The 10,000-nt window shown below is 57.0% G+C and overlaps 1 non-coding gene and 2 pseudogenes across 1 annotated transcript; all 3 read right to left on the minus strand.

Annotated features, from left to right (window-relative positions):
• The window catches only part of LOC126197803 (large subunit ribosomal RNA), an 8,234-nt pseudogene extending 4,227 nt beyond the window's left edge, over positions 1-4,007 (minus strand).
• A 188-nt stretch (positions 4,008-4,195) lies between these two features.
• Positions 4,196-4,349, minus strand: LOC126196649 (5.8S ribosomal RNA; annotated as a pseudogene).
• A 352-nt stretch (positions 4,350-4,701) lies between these two features.
• LOC126197343 (small subunit ribosomal RNA) lies at positions 4,702-6,610 on the minus strand. Its single transcript, XR_007539710.1, has one exon. It is a non-coding gene; the product is annotated as a small subunit ribosomal RNA (ribosomal RNA).
• Between the last annotated feature and the right edge of the window lie 3,390 nt (positions 6,611-10,000).

The raw sequence follows: 10,000 nt of genomic DNA on the forward strand, positions 1-10,000 counted from the left end.
GTCGAGACCTAACACGAGGTGGAGAGAAGAGGTCTGCCCAAAACTCAATCAGCCCCGGGATGGATGGCGGCTGATGCAAGAGCGTGCCATCAAGAAGTCCATTGATACAGCGTGCTCCGTTCTTCCTAAAAGCACGCTGAACCACCGCATACTCCCATCTCCTGCGTGCGCGCTTCCGCTCTGGGGGCTGTTGGTTCCACATACTCACAGCTTGATGGGCAGCTGGCTCCTTACTGCCTACTTCATCAAGAACAGACAGCAACATTACCTGGATAGTATGGCGGCTGGTAGTGGGACCCAGAGTCACGAGATCATCGAGCGAGCGGAATCGACGGTCTGATGAGGGGAGTTCCGCTACAAATGACCAGATGGCTAGGTCGACATCTTCCCCCCCAGGTGGAGACTGTGGCAAAGATTGACCGTCAGCGGACTCGACAGCAGGACCACGAGGACCGCGATCCGTTCCGGAGAGTTCGGTGACAAACCTCGATACCATGTCTTTATAGATCTGTGATCTGCGCTGGCACTTAATTGATTCCAGCGATCGCTCGGGGAAGGCCTTGGCAAGTTCCTGGTTTAAGAACCTACAGCCCTGGGTGGCGAGGGTCGCTTCTGCATGGGCCAAACGCAGCAGCTCTTCCTGAGACCACCTGGCCTTCTTCCTCTCGGTCTTAATCTCGGCATTGACAGCAGTCGGATGGGTGCGACGGCGATGGACACCGAGCCCGGTCTTGGTGGAAAACGACCGCATACAGTCTGGGCAGATGGCGGGGAGCGGCGCTCGACCCGCACCGGTTGGCTGGTTGGGTGGCTCATCAGCTGGCACAGGCACTCCAGTGTGAGGCCTGGTACCACGTTTGCTTGTACTAGTTGCACCAGCTGGAACAAAAGGCAGGGGGGGAGGTAACCCCCAAGCCCTAGAAGGCACCCTGCTCTGTCAGTCGGGATACTGGAAAAGAGTTATGCCTATGCATAATCTTTCACAGCACCCTCACGACCCCCGCCACTTGAAGGCCAGAGCTAGGATTTCCCACCGAAAGGCCAGTTGAACCATCATCTACCCAACATCACAACGATGCTGAGGGGTAGATCGAGAGGGTCCATATATTACGCATCAGGTGGGCATTTGAGAGTCATAGTTACTCCCGCCGTTTACCCGCGCTTGCTTGAATTTCTTCACGTTGACATTCAGAGCACTGGGCAGAAATCACATTGCGTCAACACCCGCTAGGGCCATCGCAATGCTTTGTTTTAATTAGACAGTCGGATTCCCCCAGTCCGTGCCAGTTCTGAGTTGATCGTTGAATGGCGGCCGAAGAGAATCCGCGCACCCGCGCGCCCCCGGAGGAGCACGCTAAGGCGAACGCGGCCTCGCAGCAAGGAAGATCCGTGGGAGGCCAAGGCACGGGACCGAGCTCGGATCCTGCACGCAGGTTGAAGCACCGGGGCGCGAACGCCGCACAGGCGCGCGCATCCTGCACCGCCGGCCAGCACGAGGCCGACCAACGGCGAGAGCAGACCACACCCACGCTAAACGCCCGCACTTACCGGCACCCCTACGGCACTCACCTCGCCCAGGCCCGGCACGTTAGCGCTGACCCACTTCCCGACCAAGCCCGACACGCCCCGATCCTCAGAGCCAATCCTTATCCCGAAGTTACGGATCCAATTTGCCGACTTCCCTTACCTACATTATTCTATCGACTAGAGGCTCTTCACCTTGGAGACCTGCTGCGGATATGGGTACGAACCGGCGCGACACCTCCACGTGGCCCTCTCCCGGATTTTCAAGGTCCGAGGGGAAGATCGGGACACCGCCGCAACTGCGGTGCTCTTCGCGTTCCAAACCCTATCTCCCTGCTAGAGGATTCCAGGGAACTCGAACGCTCATGCAGAAAAGAAAACTCTTCCCCGATCTCCCGACGGCGTCTCCGGGTCCTTTTGGGTTACCCCGACGAGCATCTCTAAAAGAGGGGCCCGACTTGTATCGGTTCCGCTGCCGGGTTCCGGAATAGGAACCGGATTCCCTTTCGCCCAACGGGGGCCAGCACAAAGTGCATCATGCTATGACGGCCCCCATCAACATCGGATTTCTCCTAGGGCTTAGGATCGACTGACTCGTGTGCAACGGCTGTTCACACGAAACCCTTCTCCGCGTCAGCCCTCCAGGGCCTCGCTGGAGTATTTGCTACTACCACCAAGATCTGCACCGACGGCGGCTCCAGGCAGGCTCACGCCCAGACCCTTCTGCGCCCACCGCCGCGACCCTCCTACTCGTCAGGGCTTCGCGGCCGGCCACAAGGACCGGCTGTGACTGCCGGACTGACGGCCGAGTATAGGCACGACGCTTCAGCGCCATCCATTTTCAGGGCTAGTTGCTTCGGCAGGTGAGTTGTTACACACTCCTTAGCGGATTCCGACTTCCATGGCCACCGTCCTGCTGTCTTAAGCAACCAACGCCTTTCATGGTTTCCCATGAGCGTCGATTCGGGCGCCTTAACTCGGCGTTTGGTTCATCCCACAGCGCCAGTTCTGCTTACCAAAAGTGGCCCACTTGGCACTCCGATCCGAGTCGTTTGCTCGCGGCTTCAGCATATCAAGCAAGCCGGAGATCTCACCCATTTAAATTTTGAGAATAGGTTGAGGTCGTTTCGGCCCCAAGGCCTCTAATCATTCGCTTTACCGGATGAGACTCGTACGAGCACCAGCTATCCTGAGGGAAACTTCGGAGGGAACCAGCTACTAGATGGTTCGATTAGTCTTTCGCCCCTATACCCAGCTCCGACGATCGATTTGCACGTCAGAATCGCTACGGACCTCCATCAGGGTTTCCCCTGACTTCGTCCTGGCCAGGCATAGTTCACCATCTTTCGGGTCCCAACGTGTACGCTCTAGGTGCGCCTCACCTCGCAATGAGGACGAGACGCCCCGGGAGTGCGGAGGCCGCCGCCCCGTGAAGGGCGGGGAAGCCCCATCCTCCCTCGGCCCGCGCAAGGCGAGACCTTCACTTTCATTACACCTTTAGGTTTCGTACAGCCCAATGACTCGCGCACATGTTAGACTCCTTGGTCCGTGTTTCAAGACGGGTCGTGAAATTGTCCAAAGCTGAAGCGCCGCTGACGGGAGCGATTATTCCGCCCGAGAGCATCCCGAGCCAACAGTGGCGCGGGTCCGGGGCCGGGCCAGGTAGGTCCGTCATCCGGGAAGAACCGCGCGCGCTTGCCGGGAGCCCGAGCGCCCAAAGGGGCGAATCGACTCCTCCAGATATACCGCCGAGCAGCCAGCCAGGACACCGGGGCTCTGCCCAACAGACGCGAACCGAGGCCCGCGGAAGGACAGGCTGCGCACCCGGGCCGTAGGCCGGCACCCAGCGGGTCGCGACGTCCTACTACGGGAGAAGTGCGGCCCACCGCACACCGGAACGGCCCCACCCCGCGGCGAGTGGAAAGGCAACCGGACACGACCCCGCCGCGGATTGCTCCGCGCGGGCGGCCGGCCCCATCTGCCGAGGGCGGAGGCCAGTGGCCGGATGGGCGTGAATCTCACCCGTTCGACCTTTCGGACTTCTCACGTTTACCCCAGAACGGTTTCACGTACTTTTGAACTCTCTCTTCAAAGTTCTTTTCAACTTTCCCTCACGGTACTTGTTCGCTATCGGTCTCGTGGTCATATTTAGTCTCAGATGGAGTTTACCACCCACTTGGAGCTGCACTCTCAAGCAACCCGACTCGAAGGAGAGGTCCCGCCGACGCTCGCACCGGCCGCTACGGGCCTGGCACCCTCTACGGGCCGTGGCCTCATTCAAGTTGGACTTGGGCTCGGCGCGAGGCGTCGGGGTAGTGGACCCTCCCAAACACCACATGCCACGACAGGCGGCAGCCTGCGGGGTTCGGTGCTGGACTCTTCCCTGTTCGCTCGCCGCTACTGGGGGAATCCTTGTTAGTTTCTTTTCCTCCGCTTAGTAATATGCTTAAATTCAGCGGGTACTCTCGCCTGCTCTGAGGTCGTTGTACGAGGTGTCGCACGCCACACCGCCAGCCGGCTGTGCACGCTACCGAGACAGTACCGGTATGCGAACCGCCAGGCGACGGGCGCGCATCGCTCGTTTGAGGGGACGTGGCCGGCCCCACAGGCCGGCACGACACACCCACGTCTCCGAAGCGGGACAAGCGCCGCGCGCTTCAGTTTACGTAGCCGACCCTCAGCCAGACGTGGCCCGGGAACGGAATCCATGGACCGCAATGTGCGTCGAAACGTCGATGTTCATGTGTCCTGCAGTTCACATATCGACGCGCTATTTGCTGCGTTCTTCATCGACCCACGAGCCGAGTGATCCACCGTCCTGGGTGATCTTTTTACAGTTTCCACTGTCTCTTTCAAAACAGTTGCATAGGCGGGACTGAGGCGTTCGACGGCCCCTGTTCCAGTGTTTTGTGTCCAACGGCCTCACGGCCGATGGGCGTCGTACGGCTCCACTCCGGAGCGGACAGGCACTCGGGCGAACGTCATTCAAAACCGGCGCGAGGCGCCAGGTGCCGCAGGCCAGCCGCTCCAGAGCTTCAGCGCTCGTACCACACAACATTTTCCGTCAGTTTTGAGAAGCACGCGTGGTCCCGCACGCGGCGCACAGCTACTGCGAGCCGTACAGGTAGCGTGTTGCACGACACGACACGCACATCGAAAGACATGCAGTCTAGTCGGTAATGATCCTTCCGCAGGTTCACCTACGGAAACCTTGTTACGACTTTTACTTCCTCTAAATGATCAAGTTTGGTCATCTTTCCGGTAGCATCGGCAACGACAGAGTCGATGCCGCGTACCAGTCCGAAGACCTCACTAAATCATTCAATCGGTAGTAGCGACGGGCGGTGTGTACAAAGGGCAGGGACGTAATCAACGCGAGCTTATGACTCGCGCTTACTGGGAATTCCTCGTTCATGGGGAACAATTGCAAGCCCCAATCCCTAGCACGAAGGGGGTTCAGCGGGTTACCCCGACCTTTCGGCCTAGGAAGACACGCTGATTCCTTCAGTGTAGCGCGCGTGCGGCCCAGAACATCTAAGGGCATCACAGACCTGTTATTGCTCAATCTCGTGCGGCTAGAAGCCGCCTGTCCCTCTAAGAAGAAAAGTAATCGCTGACAGCACGAAGGATGTCACGCGACTAGTTAGCAGGCTAGAGTCTCGTTCGTTATCGGAATTAACCAGACAAATCGCTCCACCAACTAAGAACGGCCATGCACCACCACCCACCGAATCAAGAAAGAGCTATCAATCTGTCAATCCTTCCGGTGTCCGGGCCTGGTGAGGTTTCCCGTGTTGAGTCAAATTAAGCCGCAGGCTCCACTCCTGGTGGTGCCCTTCCGTCAATTCCTTTAAGTTTCAGCTTTGCAACCATACTTCCCCCGGAACCCAAAAGCTTTGGTTTCCCGGAGGCTGCCCGCCGAGTCATCGGAGGAACTGCGGCGGATCGCTGGCTGGCATCGTTTATGGTTAGAACTAGGGCGGTATCTGATCGCCTTCGAACCTCTAACTTTCGTTCTTGATTAATGAAAACATACTTGGCAAATGCTTTCGCTTCTGTTCGTCTTGCGACGATCCAAGAATTTCACCTCTAACGTCGCAATACGAATGCCCCCGCCTGTCCCTATTAATCATTACCTCGGGTTCCGAAAACCAACAAAATAGAACCGAGGTCCTATTCCATTATTCCATGCACACAGTATTCAGGCGGGCTTGCCTGCTTTAAGCACTCTAATTTGTTCAAAGTAAACGTGCCGGCCCACCGAGACACTCAATAAAGAGCACCCTGGTAGCATTTCAACGGGGTCCTCCTCGGGACGCACGAGCACGCACGAGGCGGTCGCACGCCTTCGGCTCGCCCCACCGGCAGGACGTCCCACGATACATGCCAGTTAAACACCGACGGGCGGTGAACCAACAGCGTGGGACACAAATCCAACTACGAGCCTTTTAACCGCAACAACTTTAATATACGCTATTGGAGCTGGAATTACCGCGGCTGCTGGCACCAGACTTGCCCTCCAATAGATACTCGTTAAAGGATTTAAAGTGTACTCATTCCGATTACGGGGCCTCGGATGAGTCCCGTATCGTTATTTTTCGTCACTACCTCCCCGTGCCGGGAGTGGGTAATTTGCGCGCCTGCTGCATTCCTTGGATGTGGTAGCCGTTTCTCAGGCTCCCTCTCCGGAATCGAACCCTGATTCCCCGTTACCCGTTACAACCATGGTAGGCGCAGAACCTACCATCGACAGTTGATAAGGCAGACATTTGAAAGATGCGTCGCCGGTACGAAGACCGTGCGATCAGCCCAAAGTTATTCAGAGTCACCAAGGCAAACGGACAGGACGAGCCGACCGATTGGTTTTGATCTAATAAAAGCGTCCCTTCCATCTCTGGTCGGGACTCTGTTTGCATGTATTAGCTCTAGAATTACCACAGTTATCCAAGTAACGTGGGTACGATCTAAGGAACCATAACTGATTTAATGAGCCATTCGCGGTTTCACCTTAATGCGGCTTGTACTGAGACATGCATGGCTTAATCTTTGAGACAAGCATATGACTACTGGCAGGATCAACCAGGGAGCTGCGTCAACTAGAGCTGAGCAGCCGGCCGCCCGGGAGTGTGTCCCGGAGGCCCGCGCGAACACGCAAGCGTCCGCTCAATTATTCTGCAAACAGGAGGAGGCTGGGCTCCCCTGCACGATACACCTCGAAACCCTCTCAGGTCCCGGCGGCGCGCAGCGCCGTCCTAAGTACTTGGTCGGGTTCGACAGAGGCGCAATCGCCCGGAGATAGGCGAGTAGACGCTTTCAGTGCGACCACCTGTGCTCCCAACTGAGCTAGCCGCTGCCGACAGAGGCCCGGGAGCGTGCTGTCGTGGTGTTGCCGGCGGGAGACAACACGGGGCCACAAACAGTGACCGGGCAGCTCCAACGCCAGCGCCACAGAGGGGCAGAGCCCCACTTGCGTGCCAAAGCGAACTCTCCCAGCACAGCGCACGCGCCAACACATCCGCACAGCTGCGATACAAACCACCTGCGAGAACCGCGGGGGCGACCGAGCAGCAGACGGCGTCGCGGCGCCGAGTGTCGGGCGGCGGCGCATCCTCAACGCACACAGTCCTCAATCGGACCAGCACACTGCAGATGTCCACCGCGCTTCGCACCGGGCCCGGGAGGACCCACTTTGGCCGCACGGCGCCGCGCGCTGGGTGCGCCGGCACGCAGATGCGCCGCCTGCCGCGTCCGTCAGCCGGCGCGCCTGCCACTGGGCGCCCCCACCAGCCGGCTGTAGCGCGTGCGCCCACGCAGCGCGCGGCCAGCACACCGGGCGCCCCCCCCTCACCGGCCGGGGACGGTCCCACCCAGCCACCGCCGCGTATCACATCATACCCACATGCCCACTCACGTTCGTGGGTATGACGGGTGTCGCTGAAGCAACCGGTTAATACCTGTACCGATCGTCGATATCAACGATTCACCTCCAGCGCGAACAACCGCGCAACAACGGATTTCCAGTTCATTTGCGTAACTTGGGCAGCAAACGTAGACGTCCATCTACATTTGCGAATTCAATGGGTCTTGCATGCCTGGATGTTATGAGTCACGACACGCCACATCAGTCCACATACATGCTGCGACGTATGCACGAGAGAACACGTGGAAGGTGGCCCGCGTACGTATGCGGATGCCATTGCACAGCTGCGAAGCTCATTGAACACGCAAACTCCTGACTGACGAACTAGAGGCGACAGGGGAGGGGGGGGGCGATATACGTCTTATAGCAGTACACATTACAGTGGATAGCGGGACCATGTGGAACGTACGCAACACTCGCTAGATGTCGTGAGGGTACGCACCGTAACATGATTCAATACGCACGACACCAGAGTGTGCGCGCAGCGAACTATGTTGAGAGGGTTGCGATTAGGCAACGCTACACGAATTTCTAGATTCATATAACAAACAATTACAGGGCACGTTAGGGCGCAACGTGGGTTAGGTTAGGGCGCAACGTAGGTTAGGTTAGGGCGCAACGTGGGTTAGGTTAGGGCCCAACTTGGGTTAGGTTAGGGCCCAACTTGGGTTAGGTTAGGGCCCAACATGGGTTAGGTTAGGGCCCAACTTGGGTTAGGTTAGGGCCCAACTTGGGTTAGGTTAGGGCCCAACGTGGGTTAGGTTAGGGCCCAACGTGGGTTAGGTTAGGGCCCAACGTGGGTTAGGTTAGGGCCCAACGTGGGTTAGGTTAGGGCCCAACGTGGGTTAGGTTAGGGCCCAACGTAGGTTAGGTTAGGGCCCAACGTAGGTTAGGTTAGGGCCCAACGTAGGTTAGGTTAGGGCCCAACGTAGGTTAGGTTAGGGCCCAACGTAGGTTAGGTTAGGGCCCAACGTAGGTTAGGTTAGGGCCCAACGTAGGTTAGGTTAGGGCCCAACGTAGGTTAGGTTAGGGCCCAACGTAGGTTAGGTGAGGGCCCAACGTAGGTTAGGTTAGGTTAGGGCCCAACGTAGGTTAGGTTAGGGCCCAACGTAGGTTAGGTTAGGGCCCAACGTAGGTTAGGTTAGGGCCCAACGTAGGTTAGGTTAGGGCCCAACGTAGGTTAGGTTAGGGCCCAACGTAGGTTAGGTTAGGGCCCAACGTAGGTTAGGTTAGGGCGCAACGTAGGTTAGGTTAAGGCGCAACGTAGGTTAGGTTAAGGCGCAACGTAGGTTAGGTTAAGGCGCAACGTAGGTTAGGTTAAGGCGCAACGTAGGTTAGGTTAAGGCGCAACGTAGGTTAGGTTAAGGCGCAACGTAGGTTAGGTTAAGGCGCAACGTAGGTTAGGTTAAGGCGCAACGTAGGTTAGGTTAAGGCGCAACGTAGGTTAGGTTAAGGCGCAACGTAGGTTAGGTTAAGGCGCAACGTAGGTTAGGTTAAGGCGCAACATCGGTTAGGTTAAGGTGCAACATAGGTTAGGTTAAGGTGCAACATAGGTTAGGTTAAGGTGCAACATAGGTTAGGTTTTGGGATGGTGTATGAGGGGGGAGGGGACGAGGTTCGTTCATAGTGATGATGGTAAGTGGACGCCTGAGGCACCGTGAGATGTGTCACGTCAGGATGCACCTTTCTCTCAGGGGGAGGTGGTGCGCCGGTTGCGTGGGTGTGGCAAGGGAGTGGCAGGCCTGTGTCTTTCATTCCTGCCATTGCTTATATGCTGTGAGACAAGGCAGTGTGGTGGTGTTGGTTGCACCCCTGTGTAGGACATGTGTGGGTGTTTGTGGGTTATCTGAGTAATGATGGTTGTTGGAAGAGTGAGATATTCTGTTTTTGGGGTGGACCTCCTGGTTTTGTTATCATAGTGTGAATGGTGTAATGTGGCGGAGAGGATGCACTGGATGTTGTTCCATGCTGGTGCTTAGATATTTTGTCTGTGTCTGTTACAGCCAGAGAGTAGTGTGTGATAGAGTGTCTGGGTGACGTGTAGTTCGCATGTGTGCACAGACTGTCAGCATGTATAGGGACTGTTGTATGTCGTATGTCATCTATATTCCGATGGCTCTGCATCTATTAGTAATCAGCGCCATGTATCAGTTTAATCTGGTTGCGGTCATGCGGTGTCCTATCTCTGTACAGTAGTAGAGGTGCGACTGCACTACGTAGCTACCCCTTGCGGCAGCTTTCCCCGGTGTATGGCATATGATTATCGGCAATCAGTCGATTAGTGACAACTGGTCGTGTGACAACGTCACATGTCTGCGGGTGGGATACGCTACACCCTGCCTGTGGGTCAGGGCTCAGGAAAGCTCTCCTGACACTGAGCGCTCGGACCGTCATTACCCGTCTGAGTAATATATTGCGGAGCGCTTTTAGCCATTGCCCAGAGTCTTTGCGACTGCGAGTGCAACGCCCATGGGGATCGACATGGTTGGGGCGCTTCCTAGCTGATCGCTCGGCATCGGAATCCGTACTGTGAGCAACGCAATCGCGCACAGACTT

The sequence above is a fragment of the Schistocerca nitens genome, chromosome 7, assembly GCF_023898315.1.
Source record: "Schistocerca nitens isolate TAMUIC-IGC-003100 chromosome 7, iqSchNite1.1, whole genome shotgun sequence".
In the NCBI taxonomy this organism is placed as follows: domain Eukaryota; kingdom Metazoa; phylum Arthropoda; class Insecta; order Orthoptera; family Acrididae; genus Schistocerca; species Schistocerca nitens.